Here is an 18,128-nt window from a genome sequence, read left to right on the forward strand (position 1 = left end):
TGATCATCAGAGCTGAGGTCTCAAAGGCAAGAAACTTTATCTAGAAGCTAAAGAAATGGGTTATGGGGAAACCTGCCACTTTATTTTATTTTATTTTATTATTTTTTGTCTTTTTGAGACAGGTCTCACTACACAGTTCAGGCTGGCCTTGAGCTCACTTGGTAACCTAGGTTGATCTGGAACTTGCAATGATCATCCTGCCTCAGCCTCCCAAGTGCAGGGATTACAGGTGTGCACCACCATGCCCAGTTTGTCACTTTATTTTATTTATTTATTTTATTTTAAAGAGAATTGAAAAAAAAAGAATAATAGCAAAATGCCAACAACATAGACAAAAACAAAACAAAGCAAAAACAATAGGAATGATACAGGGTTTCAGAACAAAATGAAAAGGATTAACAGTGGCTGCTATATTACATATTTTTATCTTCTTTGAAGTTGGTCAGGTTACCAGCTGTAAGAATGCAAGATTAATCAAACCATTAAAGAGAATAAAAAGTAAACTGTCACTTTATTTTAAACATAAAACAAAAGTCAAACTTTTAGCTCTCATCCTCCATTTTGTCCCTTTGATGTCAGCCATTTTATGAGCCCGGATGATGGAAAGTGTCCAGAATGAATGGGAAGGTTGACACGATCTGATCTTTGCTTGCTGTGTAAAGTCTCCCCACTGTATTGTAGGATTCCTTCTCCTTCTACCTGGATCCTTTCCTGAGTCAGAAATGTTTAGATGGTGAACCTAAGTGACCTCCAACATCTCTTCTACTTCTAAAAGCCTGTGAAACATTTTTTTCCGATGAGGACTTGGATTTCATAGTTAAATCCCCTGAGAAGAACTGACAAGGCTGAGATGGGCTGTTTGGTATAAAATTTTAAAATGAGAATCAATGGTACTTAAAAAAAAAGTTTAAAGGAGGAAAAAAAAGAATATTTGACAGGCTGAAAATTTCTCCCAGGTTCTCCAAGTCAACTATTATGGGTGTGAAACCGGCCACTGGGAATAAAATGTGAAAACAGGAATAGATCAATTAGATGACTATTTGAGGTTCAGATTTCATAAGCTCAAAAGTACTCTTCGGTCTTCGGAGAAGACAGATAATACGGAAGAAGCTGAAAGTTTTTTTCCATGCAGAGTTTATTTTCGCAAACACCGTTATCCATTGTAGAATTAACAGTCTTTGCTGAGAGACTATCTCAATGATATATTTCAGGTAGTAGTAGAATATTTTATGCAATCATGTCTCCCCTTGAGGAAACCCATCCAAAGCTCAAATGATTCACACACAGAAAAGTTCACAGAGTTATTTGTGTCTGAACTCAAAATTCTTGGGAGACACATTAGCTTGTTTGATAAAGCAGAAAGAACGGTGCTCTTATGCGAGAATTTTAATACAGGAAACATGAGTCTAGTCTATATCGTTTTAAGTCCCTATATATGAGGAGGTTTTGAAGTAAAATGCCATTTATTGCCCTAAAAACATAGCTTAAAAAAACACACATTTGAAAATACTGCCAACAAAGACGGTGAAACCGAGTGATTTGTACCATGCTGAGTAAATAACAAAAATATATGCAATCAAGTAAAGATAACAGACCTAACGCAAGACGTTGAGCAACCAAGAATCAGGTCAAGGATATTTCCTTGTGAGAATCATTTCCCCCTCTTATACTGGGGACCAAAGTCAGAGCCCTCACACTGAGCTACATCCCCAGTCCTTTTTATTTTTCACTTTTAATTTTAAAATAGGATCTCCCTAAGTTGCCCAGGCTGGGGAAAAGCTGCCCTTTGTTTGTCTCACCTCAGGTAAAAATCATTCTCAATTCTCCTAAATGCACTAATTTCATAATTAAAACGTAATAGTACATACGACATTGTGTAGCAAAAAGCAGGGTGAATAAGAGGCTCAGAACTAGTTTGACAACTTTTCCGAGATTAGAAGAGGGAAAAATATCACTTTACAGATCTGACTTTTCAGAAGGCAGGCATCAGCGCTCTGTAGAGACAAGGGCAAGACCAGGCAGTGCACAGGGAGGAAACGCTTGGGCCGCCGCCACCCCCTGTATCCGGGCCCCCAGACACCTCTTAGATAACGAGTAAGTCACACTGCAAGGCAGCCTTTGGGACCATTTGGATTATAAATATTCTCCCAGGCTGCCTTTTAACAAAGAGCCACTTGGGGAGCTAGGCATCTGAAGCCCTTCCTTCTCCCATTGGATAACGTTTAGGAAAATAATCTAGGGGAAGGTGTAGCAGGAAGAAAGAGGGAGGGAGGCTGGAGGGAGGGAGGGAGAAGGGAAGGATGGAGCTTGGGGCGGAGGGGTGATGTCGCACTGTGAAGAACGGGAACCTAAGAAGCTGCTGAAAGGCAGCTGTGCCCTGGGCAGTAAGGGCCTCATGCACCCCCGAGGAGTAGAATGTCAGCTACAGAATAAACGCAGGAAGCACACGGGCAGCAGTAAGTCCGTTCTCAGACCGGAGCTGCCCCGATAAATTGCATTCCTTACCCAAAGAAGATAAAAAGCAAAGGAGCGAACAGAACGGAAAGGGGGCACGTGGCGAGGGAGTGAGACGTATCACCATTTTCCTAAGGGGAAAATGGGAGCAAGTAAAAAGTTTAAAAGAGGGGAACAAGAAGAGGAGAGAAGAGAGAAAAGAAAAGCAGAGCTCATGACAGTGTCTAACAACCCAAGTCCAGGGGTTTTGTCTAAGCTTGAGACCCAGAAGGTTAACGCAGTGAGGACTCCTTAGAGAAGCAAGCATCCAAGACGAGTTCCAGGGAATAAATCTCAGCAGTCTGTCAGCCTTCTGGCAGCCTGGCTGTCCTTGGTGACCACAAGGTCCTCTGGCCCACTGTGAACCAACTGCCACTGACCCACACCCCACTTTAGGGAGGGCGCCACTCTGTTCTCCTTCATTTCATGCCCTTTAAACTCATCTGAAACCCTCACCTTTGCTCTACTTTCAAAGCTCAAGATTCATTTTTCTGAAAAATGACCTGCCACGGTAGCACATAGTTTTTAGAAATGTCTGCCCAACACGAACAGCACCAAGCAATGAGATTGAAACCTCCAAAGTAACATTATGCTGCCACCCCCTCCCTCTCCCGCTGCCTTGCCAGAGTGTGGGATGTCTGCCAGGAAAATACAATAAAATGTGGGAACAGGAATAAATAATAATTAAAATCTAAATTATGTATCTTTGCTTGCTTAGTTTTCTCCTTTTTAAATTTTAATCCTCTTTTGTCTCACTTTCCTCATACCATGTTAGTTTTTACCCAGCTTTCTTTTGGCCTCCTGTGTTGATGATGTCTGTATCTTTGTTTTCTCTTTCTAGTTTGTCCAATAGCTGAAGTGAGCCAAAAAGTTCCCTTCCTGGGTGTACACCTCCTAGCAGTCCTCTGCTGTCTGACAAAGGAGTGTCCTAACAGTGGCGAGCAGGAGCACTTGCCACGCACAGCGCCGTTCCAGGGCTGGGGCCCAGGCGGAAGAAAGCTGGAGTTTGTGGTTGGAGCAACATGGTTTGGGGGGAACGGTGCTGAAAACCTGGTCCCCCAAAGCTATCGGTACTGAGAAGTGGGACCTTCTGGGAGCCTTGTTATACAAAGCCAACCTTAAGGTAATGCATTAATCTATGATTCAGTTTATTGGGCATCTGGGGAGTGGCTTTGTTAGTAACGTGGGCTGCCTCTGAGAATCTTGCTCCATGTCACCCTGGGATCCCGCCATAAGATACAGAAAAAAGGCCCTCCCTGAATACTGGCACCAAGCTCCTTGCTTTCCCAGCCCAGAGTCATGAGCTAAAAATGCTTCTATTCTTTATCATTTACCCACTTTGAGGTATTTTTTTTATAGCAACAGAAAACAGATCCAAAAATGTTTCTATTCTTTATCCTTTACCACTCTCAGGTATTTTGCTATAGCAACAGAAAATAGACTAAGACAGAGGGGCTGACAAACTCCCTAGACTCTCTGTCTTTCAGAGTTCTCTGGAACTGCAGCTGTGTCTGTCACCGCTAGCTACTGAGCTCAAAAACACTGATACCCCTGCACCAATGCATTTCTTACTCCCTTGGCAAGAGGGATACACCTGAGCCCTCCCTGGAGCAGTTCAAGTCTGCCAGTGAATCCATTTGAAATTTGCAACCTCCCAGGTCTTCAGACTCCTTTATCTGTATTATACCACAGCAGCTCTAGCATTTCTACCTCTTTCTCCTGAGCCATTTTCCACATGGTCCCTAAGAACTCATGCATGATTTATAAGAATCTTTGCTACAAAGTTGAAAATGATTAGAGAAAAGTATAACAACTCCAACGTTATGTCTGCATGCTTCTTTTCTAAAGGTAGTGATGGGTAATGATTCTTCTGAATATCAAGTAATACAGCTAGTAGGTGAACAAACTCTAGGATATAAAGGACTGGACTCATATTACAGATTTTAAGCAAGTTGCTTCTGGCTTATGGGGTGGCGTTATGTACGGACAGCTACTACCTGCTTAGTTGTGAGGCTGAGTCCCCGTCGGGGTAAGAGTGGGAGAAAACTGGTGTTAGGAGAAATCCTGGATCAGTAGAAACTGAAAGGGCCCACGGGTTTCAGACAGAGTCTTGCAGAAGCTCACCCTGCGGGCCTCGGTGGGAAGGACCTAATGTGGAGAGCACAAGGGCTCCTTCGCTCTGGTGCACAATGATATTATGGTTGCCATGCAATATTTGAGATGCTCACCCTAAAAGACCATTTATTATTTATCTGAAATTCAAATTTAACAGGACCTCCTATATTTTATCTTAATTATACACAACCACCACAGCATGCTTCGTTCCTATGGAGATCCAAAAGCAGCTACTCGTTTGTCAGCATAACCTATAACTCACCCAGGAGAAACTCAAATTTCACCTCAGCTCCAAAGTGAGAGGAGGGTTATGAAGTCCAATTTCTGGTCCCTGCCAGTCAGTTTCAGGGACTCTGATTAAGTCATATATTACAAGGAAGCCTCTCATTGCCCCTAATTCAAAATAGCTGGGCCATCCTTTCCTGCCAGCCAAGTCTCCAAGTAGAAGCCTCCAGAGGAGACAGAGCTTGAAAGGAGGGCAATCAGGGGACAGCTTTAATATAAGCAAGGAATCTCTTAATGTGCTTGTGGAAATGCTCTTTATAGGCATCGGGTTACAAAGCCGATGAAGGGAGCTCTGAAGAAATCACTACAACATTGGAGGATCAAAGAATTTAGCCTGTCAAATGCTGTGATATTTTTTCAATGAGGAAACAAGCGCACATTTTTCCCTTGAGGGCATAGAGACAAAAGCCAAGGTTCAACTGAAAATTTTTGACTTTTTTAAGCTGCCAAACCATGTCTGTACACATATGCTTGATTCTACTTACCCCACATCCCAGCCTGAGTCTTGGAAGGAGAGGAGAATGTTTTATTTTGAGGCTATAAAGGTCGTAATCAGGTGAATCTGGCCAGTTTGGAATGTGTAAAAGCATTCGTTTGGTTCTTGTAAGTTTGGCAAGTTTACCAGAGCTCATCCTAGCCATGCGGAGGGTGTTTTATGTAAACTTTAAGGCACTGCAGGGCTGGCCACGGGCTCGCAGGTACTCAGCCATCCTTCCTGTCTCGGATTTGTTTTGCTTCTCAAAAGCCTCTATGCACTGCACAGAGTTGGAGAAGAGGACGTAGGGCTGGAAGATGAGACAGGGAAGAGGCTGAGAGTGTGGGAAGAAGATCGCAGTGAGGGGGTGGTTTTGCTCTTTTGGCCAGAACCTAGGTTGTTTCACTTCATTTTCCGGTGGACAATGCTTCTAAGAATTTGGATGAAGGGGAGAGCAGCAGTGAAAGCGAAGTGCAGGTGAACACACTATGGGATAAGACGAACCGGCTCAGAGTGGTTCCGTCTTCTTGTCTGCTGGCCATGACCACCTTAGCCACGCTAAAGAAATCAACAGCAGATAACTTCAAAATGTAGTCTCCACGGCAGGCCCCATGTTTGCCTTCAAATGAGATTCACAGTATCTGTTCTAGCCTGATGTTTACCAGAATAGTTCTTTGAAAAATAAGAGTTTTTGAAGCACAGCGGTGCCCACGATCTGAGGCAGCTCTGTGGAGGTGGAGGGCACATTGATAGCATAGAGCAAAAGTGATGCTTTTGGTCTTTCAAACACGAGGACAATCTCCTGTAGCCGCGAGAGAAGGGAAAGGTGACAGTGCTGTTCTTGAGGCTGAGGGTTCTGTGGTAGGTCAGGAAGACACCGAAAGCAGTGTGCGTAGAGAAGGTTGCATAGACTTAGGGTTAGGGGTGTGGGGGGTTGTTATGGGCTTAGGGCTAGAGTCCTGGGGTTGTGCCGCTAGGTGCAAATGGGAGTGCAAAAGACGAATTCAGCCCTCTACTCTAGAAAGTCCCTTTTTCCTTTTTCTGACTATTTTTTTTTATAAACAAAGACACAGTTTACTTTTAGAAAAAGGCATAAATCTAAAGTGCAGAACTTGATGAATTTTTACAAATGTGGCCCTGCAGCTACCCCCATATTAAGGTACAAAAGGTGATTAAACACACAGTGAGTGCTCAAATTTAAAAAAAAATTATTACAGTAAAAGACACATTGACATTAATCCTCTTTAAAATACTCCCCTTGACTTCAAACACCTTTTCATTTCCTGCAGCAGTTCACAGCAGCTCTGGAAGCCCTCTTTTGTGTCTTTATAAGGCATGATAAAAAAAATACAGTGAATGTTGACCCAAAATATTATGGTGTGTCTTCACACAGCTTATTCACCAGATCTGGCACCATGTGATTTCTGGGTCTTCCACAAAGTCAACATGACCACAAGAGGTAAACATTTCGAATCAGTTTAGAACCCGGAAGCAGCCAAACAGCACAACTAAAGACCCCAACGAACCAGGACTCACCATATTTTTTTGATTGCTCACCTTGTAGAGCAGTGTATGGAGTTCTGGAACGACAAAACAATTCAAAAAGTACAACAGTTCCATATTTTTAAGTGCCAGAATAGCCTTCATTCCTGGCCTGGCCCAAAGAAGTAGCCATCTTAAATTTATTATGGTAAAAGTCTACCTTAACTTTGTAATACCAGGCCACGCAAAAACAGCTGAGAATTTTACTTTCACCTTGAGCAGAGTCCACACCATCCCTGTGACAACATATCAAGCCCTAGCCCTCCCAAGCCTAGAAAGTGGCAAAGAGCTTAGCAGGAGAGTGGTGTAAGCAGGGACAGGAAGCTTGGAGATGGAGAGGTGAAGTTTGCAAGACTCCCCGTCCTTCAGAAGGTCTGAAAAAGCCTTCTCCACCTGCTCACCACTGTTCATTTCTTTTTCTTTTTTTTTTTTACTTTTTTATTTTAAAGAAAATAGTACAAAAAAAATAGCAAAATACAGACAACACAAAGCAAGGACATTAAAAATGATACAGGGTTTCAAACCAAATGATAAGTGATTAACAGTGGTTGTTATATCACATATTGTTATCTTCAACAAAGTTGCTCAGATTAGGAGATGTAATAATAGAAGATTGATCAAATCATTAAAGGGAATAAGAAAATAATAATTTAAAAGAACATTAGAGACAATACACAGTGTTACTAGGCAGGATTGCAGGAATTCACCAATGGATATTATACTCCAAATTGTTGTTGTCACATAAATTGCTCAGATTACCAGATACAAACATACAAAATTGGTCAACATATTAAAAAAAAACTTTTAGACATTAACTGTTCCCTTCAAGAAACCATCAGACACCAATAGCACAGTTATGCCACTGATCCATAATATATAAAATAACTTAGTACTTTCTTTTTCTTCTTTCCCTCATCCAAGTTGTTTCTTCCTTTGAGTGCTTTCTTTCCCTTTCTTATTATCTATTGTACATTTTGGGTTTCATTTACTCTTTTATGTTCTTACCCAGGGAGACAATATGATGTTTACACATGTGGGCCTGATTTATTTCACTTATGAGTATGGTCTCTAGTTACATCCATTTACCTATAAAAGCCTCGAGTTTATCTTTTTTTATAGCTGACTAATACTCCATTGTATAGAAATACCACAACTTTTTTATCCATTCCTCAGTTGATGGGCATTTGGGTTGTTTCTAAGATTTAACTATGACAAATTGCAGCACTATAAATGGGTGCACATATATCACTGTGGTATGATGTTTTTAATTCTTCTGGAAATATACCCAGAAGGGGAATAGCTGGGTTAAGTGGGACATCTAATCCTAGTTTTGTGAGGAATCTCCAGACTGATTTCCACAGTGGTTTCACCAGTTGACACTCCCACCAGCAGTGAAGTGTTCCTTTTCCCCCACAGCCCCTCCAGCATTTGTTATTGGTTGATTTCTTAATGACAGCCATTCTTTCTGGGGTGAGATGGAATCTCAGTGTTGTTTCAATTTCCATTTCTCAAATGACTAATGATGTTGAACATTTTTTCATATATTTATTCAGCATTAGTATTTCTTCCTCTGAGAAGTGTGTGTTCATCTCAGATGCCCATTTTTGGATTGGGTCATTGAATTTTGGGGTCCTACTATTTTAAAATTCTTTATATGTTCTAGATAGGAGTCCTTTGTCTGAGGGGCAGTTGGATAAATTTTTTACCCAATTCATGCATTTTCTTTTTACTCTGTTGGTGATTTCTTTTGATGTGCAGAAACTTTTCAATAAGGTGAGATCCCACTTGTTGATTCTTTGAAGTATTTATCGTGCAATTTGATTTCTATTCATGAACTCTATGCCTACCCCTATGTCTTTGAGAGTTTTACCTACTTTCTCTTTCAGTAGATTTTGTGTTTCTGTTTTGATATTTAGATCTTTGATTCATTTTGTCTTTAGTTTAATACATGGTGATAGACATAGGTCTAGTTTTAGTCTTCAGCATGTGGAAAGCCAATTTTTCCAGCACCATTTGTTAAAGAGGCTGTCTTTCTTCCAGGGAACATGTTTGGCCCCTTTGTCAAAAATAAGATGGCTGAGTGTGTTTGTAGCTGTGTCTGCATCTTCTAACCTGTTCCATTGATCTTCAGGTCTATTTTTTTGCCAGTACCATGCTGATTTTATCACAGTAGCTTTGTAGTATAATTTCAAGTCAGGGATTGTGATGCCTCCTACCTTTCCTTGTTGCCCAGGATTGCTTTTGCTATTTTAGGCCTCCTCTGGTTCCAGATGAATTTTAGGAATTTTTTCTCTAGATCTTTGACCACTCTTTATTTCTTTAGTAACCTTTGATTTTCATAAGTTTTAAAATTCTCAGGCTTTTTCCCAACATGTTGACAAAAGATGCAGGTGTCTGGAACCCAAATTACAAAATAAATGTGAGGAGAAATGGCCCCAAAATGCTCCAAACCCTGAACCACACATTTTTGGAAGCAACAGAGTGTGAGAACTTGCAAAGAATTTCGGGCTGCCACTTAGGACAGAGGAGACTGTGGAGTCCCAGAGGCCCTGGCAGCCCTCCCGGGTGTCTCTTAAAACTCAAACCAATTCTGAGCAGCAGTCAGGTCTGAGACTGGCACAAAGGTTGTCTGTATCCCACAAAATTGGACGCGGTTTGAGGAACAGGGTCTGGATTTAATATGTCTCCCCAAGCTCTGTGGATATATGGAAAATGGAATAAAGCTGAAGCAGAACTGTACCCTTTTACTAAAAACTGCCAAAAACTAATAGAGAGGCAATTCTCAGAGACGAACCTTACATAAATCAAATAATTAAACAGCAAGAACTTACCCAACTCCTACTCCTCACAAATACACTCATTTAACAAACCCTTATAAATATTGGCTGAGCATCTGCATTAGGGTTCTCTAGAGAAACAGAGCCAACAGGATATTTTTAATGTAAGGGGAAAGACCTATTTTAAGGAACTGACTCACAGGACCGTGGAGGTGGAGAATCTGGAAGCCAGGGGCCTGGTCAGCAGGGTAGGAACTGAAATAAGAGTTGATGTTGCGGTCTCACAGATGAAATCCACAGGCCAGACCAGCAGGCTGGAAACTCAGACAGGGCTTCTATGTGGCAATCCTGAGGCAGAGAGCCTTCTCCCTTGCAAAACCTCAGTCTTTGCTTTTAAGGCCTTCAGTCAATCAGATAAAGGTCACTCCCAAGCTGGCGGTATAGCTCAGGGGTTAGGGGCTTTCCTAGGAGGTGCAAGGCCCTGGATTCTGTCCCCAGCACCAGGTGGAAAAAAAAGCTCACTTGTTTTAACCCCACTCACTTTAGGGAGAGTAATCTGAATTACATAAAGCCCACTGATTATAAATGATTATCACACCTACAATTATTTTCACAGCAAATCTAAACTGGTGTTTGACCAAACAAACTGCATTATAACTATCAAATGGAGAATTTAGTTAAAAGTAGTTCCAAGTTATATATCTGTGGGCTAATACTCTATGATAAATATATTTATTATGTTTCACAAGCATATAAAATAGAATAAAAAAACTTTCTAAAAAAGCAGGTCTGGCCCAGCATGGTAGCTCGCGCCTATAATCCTCAGGAGGTTTGCTGTGAGTTTGAAGCCAGTCTGGGCTACAAAGCGAATTTAAGGCCAGCCTGAACTGCGTAGTGAAACTCTGTCTCAAAAAGATTTAAAAAGGAAAAAAAGTAGTTCCAAGTTGTAGTTTTCTCTAGGTAATTGACAAAGGCAAGTAAAGATCTTTCTTGGAGTTATCAACCACAGAATCACGTTTCAAACAGTTCCACAGATAACAAGAATATAACCTCACAGTCAAAATTATAAAGCATATAAACAATCAAGGCATCATGAATGACAGCTGACAAAAACAGGACTACGAAGACTTCAGCTAATCAGATACAGAATAGAAGATAGTTTCAATGTGCTTTAAGAACTAAGAGGAAACTTGAGAATAAGAACAAGAACAGATATCATAAAAACAGCATTTCTACCCAGGTGTGGTGGCACACGCCTGTAATCCCATCACTCAGGGGGGCTGAGGCAGGAGGATTGCTGCAAGTTTGAGACCAACCAGGGCTAAAAAGTGAGCTCAGGGCCAGCCTGAACTGCATAGTGAGATCATGTCTCAAAAAAACAAAAAGACAACCCCCACAAAAAAATGGCATTTCTAGAAGTTAAAAATTCAGTAGATGTGTTGTCAGAATGAACAGATAAAAGAAAATTAGTAAACTGGTCAAGAGATTTGAAGAAAGTATCTAGAATTCAGTCTAAGGAGACAAAAAGATAGAAAATGTGAAAAAAATGGCTGAGGAACTGGAAGATAAGTTGAGAATATCTACCAACTTTAATAAAGGCTCTAATTTTTTTCAGAGTTATGAGAAAATGCAAGTCTGATATCTAGGAAGCCAGTGAATTCCAATCATGTAAATAACAGAAAAACATGCTTAGACAGAGCATAATGAAACCAAGGGACAGTGAAGACACATAGAAAAGCACGCATACATCTAGAGAGAAAAGACAACAAGTACACAAGAGCAAGCAACTATAAGTAGTAAATTGAAAGGTAGAAGACTGGAGCAATATGTATAGTTTGCAAGGGGAAAAGCCAATCTAAAAATTCTATACACCAAAAAACTGTCAAGGACAAGTATAAAATAAAGACAACAATAAAGAGTGTAATACCAAAGATCCTCATTCAAAAATGTTTTGAAGAATATACTTTAGGAGAATCAAGGCTGAACTATGAAAAAGAATGACAAGCAAATACGTTGTGGAGTGTATTCTATATTGTGTCTATTTTGTGAAATTAAAAGAAAAACTGGAAATAAATTCTGAACAAAAATAACTAAGTTGGAAAGCAATATTAGAGTTAAAATTTTTTTTATTTCATATATTGCTTAGGAAATATATTTATATTAATATATTTAAGTTAACTTTATACCTTGGGAACCTGAAGTATCCATTAAGAAAAAAGATGTAGTATATAATTTACAAATCTGAACTTGTAGAGGGGAGAAAATGAAAAAACTCTATCCAAAAATAAAGCAAGAGGGAAAGTAAAGTTAGAAGACACAGGACAAAGAAAACATACAAGATAAAGTGGTTGACTAAAAGGTATACTGGTTACAATGGAGTACTACTCAGCTATAAAGAAGGACAAACTCAAGGCTTTCATAAGTAAATGGATTCTACTAGAGACCCAACTTATAAATGAAATAAATCAGACTCATATGGGTAAGCACCATATTGTCTCCCTAGTGTAAAAAACTGCAAGAGCAAATAAGATCCAAAATGTGTGATAGATATTGTGAAAGGGAAAATAACTGCTCAAGAGGAAAGAACAGGGGCTGGGCATTTAGCTCAGAGGCACAGAGCCTGCCTGGCAAGCGCAAAGTTGTGAGTTTGATTCCTGGTATCGGAAAAAAAAAAAAAAAAAAAAAAAGAAGAAAGAACAGCTGGGATGGGGAAAGAACACAATAAGAAAGGGAAAAGAATATTTATATATGTTTATATATATATATATATAAGTGAAGATAATTATACTACTAATTGCTATTAGTTCATTGAAAAGAACTGTTTGTGCTTATACTGTCTGATCAATTTTGCATATCTATATCTTGTAATCTGAGCAACTACTCTGAAGACAACAATATGCAATATATTAACCATTGTTAATTTCCTACTATCTTGTTTTGAAATTGCATATCATTGTTTTCATTGTTTTTCTCTCTTTAAAATAAAAATTTAAAAAGTATATTGGTGATCAAGATGCAGGTAAGAAGGAAATTCAACTATATGCTATTTACAGAAATTCATAAGGATACAGAAAGGTTGAACATAATAGAAAAACATCTACCAGGCAAAAAACAAACATACAAACAAACAAAAAAAGAAGGCTAGGATTGCTGTTTTACTATCATACCAAATAGATTTCTAAGAAAAAATACTTAAAGTCAATATAAAATTTAAAATAGTTTGGTAAATTAAAATATATTAGATCCAATCTGATTTATGCTTGATACTGAGAGGACATAATGCACACAAGTGTAAATTTTTAAGGGACATGTGCTATAGGAGAATCAGCAAAAGAGCAAATTTTCTGTTAAATCAGAGGACAAAGGAAATAATAATTAATAAAGCTAGTTATAAGTGGTACAACCAGATTACAGAGTGTGCTGGAAGTCAGAAAAATCTGGACTCAGCATGATAGGAAATTAGTAATCACTCATATTCTAAGCAGGAAAGTGATATAATGAAAGCATTTTTATAGGACAAAAAGCAGAAAATTTAGCTATTGTGTGCAAGGTGGACTAGATGGATTGGGGGACAGGGGACGTGTTCAAGAAAATTCTAATTCTATTGAATTTTGTCATTTCCATGGACAAACTCAACTGTGTCATTGGTGGAAACTGCAGGTAAAGATGATTCCCAAAAGTGAGCAGGTCAAACATCACCTGGATCTTAGCTATTCCTGGCAGGCTCATGTTTACCACTTTCAGTGGCCCCCTTTTATTTGGGTCTGAGGTCACCCTTTACTTGTGCCTTTAGGGTGACTTTAAATGTTATCAAGGGACTAGGATTATAGCCCAGTGGTAGAGCACCTGCCTAGTGTATGTGAGGCTCTGGGTTCAATTCCTGGCACCAAAAGCCAAACTTGTTTGATTCATTGAATTGACTGAGTGAAGCAACCAAGGAGGGCTCTGTGGCCCCAGGACCATTTCAAGATCTTTCTAAGTTTATTCTCCTTTCATCAATTGGCAGAAAGAGCACAATGAAGTAGAGCCAGAATCATGGCTATTCCACATATTTAAAAAAAAAACTTTATTTTCTCAAAATAACTATGCATCAGCTCTTTTATCAAATATGTGTACCTAAGCTGCTTGCTTGACAAACTACACAGTATACCCCGGGAAGTTGCAGTTCAGAATTAGAACCTAATTAATAATTGTTTGCAGTTTTGTGGAAGTGCAGATATCCTCCGCAACTGTTTTTTTTTGCAGCACCTCCAGCGGATGCCCCAGCATTCCCTCATCACAACAGGTGACTGCAATCTCGAGGGTTCTTGGTTTCATTCTTCTTAAAGCCCAAAGGCCCATCAGATGCTACCAAAACAGCCTGCATCTTCTAAGGTTTCATTGACTTGCCTTTTTTTTTTTGGTTTTTCTCCAGTACCGGGAACCGAACTCACGACCTTGCGCTTGCCAGGCAGGCGCTTTGCCGCTGAGCTAAATCCCCAGCCCCTTCTAAGGTTTCATTAATATTTTATTAAATTAAATCACATAACTGTGAGAGACATAGCACATTTATAGTTAAAACTATAAAAATAAGCATTTATAGGCATTTTAATGACCATATCTGAAATTCACACTTTTTCACAATTTACAAGAGCTCTAGAAACATACCCCTGTGAATTTTGGGGTCCACTATACATGACTTGGTTTCTCAGGTGAACATTTTATACAAGGAATTAGCAACTTTTAGATATAGTATTCCGACAATGCCTGCTATTGATTGGTTGAATATCTGTGAACTCCTTAGGATCAGAAATGTTTTAGAATGCATATATTTTTGGATTTTGGAATATTTGTACATATACGATGAGATGTCTTGGGGGTGGCACCCAAATCTAAATGCAAAACTCCTTTGTTTCATATACCTCATCCACATATAGCCTAAATGTCATTTTATGAAATATTTTTAGTAATTTTGTGCATGGAACAAAGTTTTACAGTGTGGAATTTTCTACTCACAATGTCAAGTCAGAGCTCAAAGAAGTTTTAAATTTTGGAATGATTTGGATTTGGGATGTTTAGGGTAGGTTTGTTCAACCTGTATTTTTTTCCCCACTGTATCTTAGAGAAATCCCCTAAGAGTCACACTGGTTCCTAGTGAATATTACCGAATATTAGTGATTTTCTATTCTTTAGGATTATTAATTGGCTAAGCCACCCACATGAGTCCAGCCTTGATTCTCAGTCTGATCCTCAGGAAGAACCTGAACCATAAATACTAGAAAAACTGGGTCTGTAGGAGTGGTTACCTCCTGGAGCAGGGAAAAAGTATAAGTAAAACAGACCTTTTTCCAAGTCCAGCTTATTTATGAGTTATATTTTTATAAAACCTGGACCACTTTTGAATGAATTCCTGCTCTGTAGGGAAGAAAATAAGAATTATTTTATAAATCAATGGCGTGAATATGTTACACTAACCACTGGAGGAGACTACTGGTCCTTGAGTAATAATCATTGAAAGAAAGCTATCACTCATCCATTCTAATCTTAAGATTGCTACCCTTGGTACATGATCCTAGTGTTTAACTGATTCATGCCTACCAAGTTGTCCCATTTTATACGACTTGCTTCTCTAAGATTCTCTGAACACCAGCTTGATGTCTAACAATTCAAGTCAAGTCTGATATGACTCAGCCACAATCCTACAGATTACAGTCTCCACCCTACAAGACTGACCTCGCGACAGGGCCAGTTGTAAGTCACCACCCGCCCATACTTCTCTATGACTGCTTACCATTTGAGGGTGCCACCTACTCAAGCCTCAGGTTTGGTCTTTTGCTAAAGTAACTCATGGAATTGAGGAAAACTTACCTTTACTAGTTTACTATAAAGGATATACATTATCTAGTCAGAAGAAGCAATACCTAAGGTAAGGTCCAAAAGGAACCTGAGCAGAGGCTGTCTGTCCCCACAGTGGTGGGGTGCCCTCCCTTTCCAGCAGGGGGATGCATGCACCAATCCAGGAGTTCACTGACTCTCACTGTTGCAGGGCCGTTATAAACTGGACGTGGTGGTGCGCACCTGAAATCCTAGCAGTGGGGAAGACAAAGGATCACAAGCTCTAGGCCAGTCTGGGATACCTGGGGCATTCAATGCCAGCCGGGACTACACAGCAAGACCCTGTATAAAAATAACAACAGCAACAACAAATAACAAAAAAGTGGCTACAAGGCTCAACTCCAGCCTCCCCCACTTCCTTGAGGTGGGCAAGTGAGGCCCAAGGCTTGGTTCCAGGCTCTTAATCATTTAGCCTTTAAAGCAAAGACTACCCCTGAGACTACCTAGGAGGAGCCTCCCCCTTGGTTACCTCATTAGCATAAACTCAGGTACACGGAAGGAACTCACCAGGGATGATGGGTAACACTCCTCCCTGTCACTCAGAAAATCCCAAGATTCTTAGTAAATCTGTGCCAGGAGCCAGGGACAAAGACCAAATACTCCTACAACAGTCCCCTAATTTCCCGTGGAGGGTAGACAGCAGAGTAACATTGCTCAGGACAGGTATTTCAGAGTTGCGGCTACAGTGGCTTGTGGAGCTGGGCTTCTGGATACACCTCCTCAAGATTTCTTCCCCTGGGCTAAGACTATTGAAACTGTGCTATAGGGAGAAGAACACCGGACTTTGCTAACTCACTCACTCACACGCTAACAGATTCAAATAGATTTGGAGGAGCCTGCGCCCTGTCCACAGCTGTGTTCTCGGCTCACCTGGAAGTAGGGTGGATACTGAGGCTCATGTACACCTCTCACTTGTCCGTGTGTATAAACCAACAACAGAGATTCTCCAAAATAATGAACTTCATTAGGAATGAACATTGCAATGGGAACACAACTGCCCATAGTAAACGATGTGTGTTTTCAAGGCAAACAAAGGTATTAAAAGGTAAAATGAGGAGGCTTTCATAGTTGTTTTGAACTAGCCAACCTTGGCTACGAGGATCAGTCAGTATTCAAGGGTGTCATCAGCCCAGAGCTGGACAAGCAGGCGCTGGGCTGATGTCATCACAGAAGTGGCAGATGTCCTCGCAGAAGTATTTCTTGTGTAAGGTTTTGGTGACTTTTATGAAAGGTTGTGGTTCTGGAAGAGGTGCCTGTGACAATCCTTGTTATCAGGCATATAAGAGGGGACCAAAAGATATGAATGTCTAAGTTAAAAAAACTTCAGTGTAAGATGCAGTGCCAAGAATAATGGGATAAGTGTGTTTGAAGCAAGGGGGGCTATTTTGAAGGTGGATCATAACAATGTGCCTTTTACTGTAACAACATTTTAAATTTTAACATTCACTGTACTTTTTGATCCCCTGCATCATACTTACTGTCAAATAAAAACGTTAGTGTATCCCCACCCACTTTGATCACCAGATCTGGCAGCACATACCTCCCGGCTCTTCCTCAAAGTCAAAATGACCATGGAAGGTAAGTGCTTTGAATTAGTTCAGGACATAGAGGCAGCCTCAACAGCACAACTAAAGACACAAAGAAAAGTGACCCCCAGAACAGCTTCAGAAAGTGACAAGAATGATGGGAAAAGTGTGTTTGGAGGACCTGGGAGTATTGTGAGGGGATTAACGGCAGTGACCTGTAGTATATTAACGTTATTAAACATTCACTGTATGTTTTGATCATACGGTACACACGTGTGAGGTCCCCTTTTCACAAATTCGTGCTCTTATTATTTTTTGTTATATTTCCATTAGTACATGTTTGAAGTACATATTGTTCATGTTTCTTATGTTCACGTTTGTAACACATTACTGTTTTTGTTAAGAGTGACACCAGTGACTCCATGTAGATTCTGACAATTTTCACAAACTTAATCTCAGGATAAATGCTTCAAAGGCACGTAGGCTTATATTCAACGGGGAATAGAGAGTAACTACAATTTGTTTTCCAACTGGGGATTGAACCCAGGGGGATACCACTAGGAAATTACATCCCAGCTGCATATATGTATGTATGGATGTATGTATATATGCACGCAGGCATATATGTATGTATGTATGTATTTTTGAGACAAGTTCTTGCTGAGTTGCCCAGGTGGGACTCAAACTTGTCATCCTCCTGCCTCAGCCTTCCTCAGTGCTGAGAATACAGGCACACATAACCACGCCCAGCTGAAAGCAACTACAGTGAGATAAAGAATAGAATACATAATTGAAGCTCCATGTGGTTAATACTTAGTGAGCATTCTGTTGCAAGGAACAACATTCAAGGAAGGATGGTAGCTGGAGGCTACTTTTCAAGAAATACTCTATGGAATCCTCAAATCTGCCCGTGGACGAGGTGAAGGCAGGCAAAGACCGGGCGCACAGGCCGTCTCTGCACAGGTATCTATTGCTGAACTGTGTTTTGAGGAGCTGTCATCAGCTTGCATAAAAGTACATGTGGGAGGTAGATCTTTTGCA

The 18,128-nt window shown here is 40.2% G+C and overlaps 1 long non-coding RNA gene across 2 annotated transcripts in view; it reads left to right on the forward strand.

Moving 5' to 3' along the window:
• Nucleotides 1-1,993: 1,993 nt before the first annotated feature.
• Nucleotides 1,994-18,128, forward strand: part of LOC102013917 — a 26,485-nt gene continuing 10,350 nt past the window's right edge. For both annotated transcript variants that reach the window (XR_001236825.1, XR_263297.2), the window contains exons 1-2: nucleotides 1,994-2,094; nucleotides 3,335-3,616. This is a non-coding gene — a long non-coding RNA (uncharacterized LOC102013917). The remainder of the gene's footprint in view (nucleotides 2,095-3,334; nucleotides 3,617-18,128) is intronic.

Source organism: Chinchilla lanigera, unplaced genomic scaffold (genome assembly GCF_000276665.1).
Source record: "Chinchilla lanigera isolate Chin_1 unplaced genomic scaffold, ChiLan1.0 scaffold00065, whole genome shotgun sequence".
NCBI classification, from domain to species: domain Eukaryota; kingdom Metazoa; phylum Chordata; class Mammalia; order Rodentia; family Chinchillidae; genus Chinchilla; species Chinchilla lanigera.